The sequence below is a fragment of the Propithecus coquereli genome, unplaced genomic scaffold (assembly GCF_000956105.1).
Source record: "Propithecus coquereli isolate 6110/MARCELLA unplaced genomic scaffold, Pcoq_1.0 Scaffold19, whole genome shotgun sequence".
Taxonomy (NCBI): Eukaryota; Metazoa; Chordata; class Mammalia; order Primates; family Indriidae; genus Propithecus; species Propithecus coquereli.
This window is the reverse complement of record NW_012143856.1, coordinates 10,475,519-10,476,794: the sequence shown is the minus strand read 5'-3', so window position 1 is coordinate 10,476,794 and position 1,276 is coordinate 10,475,519.

Here is a 1,276-nt window from a genome sequence, read left to right as displayed (position 1 = left end):
AAGAAATTGAAGAAAATACAAATAAATGGAAAGATATTCAATGTATGGATTGTAAGAATTAATATTGCTAAAATGTCCACACTACTCAAAGCAATCTACAGATTCAGTGTAAGCCCCATAAAAATTATAATAGCATTTTTCACAGAAATAGAAAAAACAATTCTAAAATTCATATAGAACCACAAAAGACCCCAAGCAGCCAAAGCAATCTTAAGCAAAAAGGACAAAGCTGGAGGCATCCCATTATCTGATCTCAAAATCTACCACAAAACTATAGTAATCAAAACAGTATGGTAACTGCACAAGAACAGACACATAGATGGAACAGAATAGAGCTCAGAAATAAACCCATGCATGTAAGGGCCCCAAGAGTACACATGGCAGAAGAGATAGTCTTGTTAATAAATGATGTTGGGAAAACTGGATATCCACATGCAAAAGAACGAAATTTGACCTTTATCTTACACCATATAAAAAAATTACGGGAAATGTATTAAAGATTTAAGTGTAAAACCTGAAATCATAAAAATCCTAGGAAAAAAACACAGAGAAAAGCTCTTAGATATTGGTTTTGGCAATGATTTTTTAGATATGACACCAAAAGCATAGGAATCAAAAGCAAAAATAAAAAAGTGAGACTGCATCAAACTAAAAAGCTTCTGCATAGCAAAGGAAACAATCAACAAAATGAAAAGGCAATATATGGGATGGGAGAAAATATTTGCAAACCATATATCTTTCAAGAGGTTAATCTCAAAAATATATAAAGAACTCAGACAACTCAATAACAACAACAACAAAAAAAGCAAATAAACCTATTAAAAATGGGTAAAGGACCTGAATATACATTTTTCCAAAGAAGACATACAAATGGCCAACAGGCATATGAGAAGGTGCTCAATGTCAGTAATCATTAGGGAAGTGAAAATATCACCTTACAGCTGTTAGGATGGCTAGTATCAAGAAGACAAGAGATAAGTGTTGGCAAGTGTGTGGAGAAAAGGGAACCCTTGTATACTGTTGGTGGGAATGTAAATCGGTACAGTCATTGTGGAAAGCTGTATGAAGTTTCCTCAGAAAATTAAAAATAGAACTACCATGCTTTCTAGCAATCTTACTCTGGGTACATGTTCAAAGGAAATGAGACCAGTATCTTGACAAGATATTTGCACTCCCATGTTCATTGCAACATTGTTCACAATAGCCAAGATATGGAAACAACCTAAGTTGCCTACTGATGAATGTTTAAAGAAATTTGTTATATATATTCCCAGCC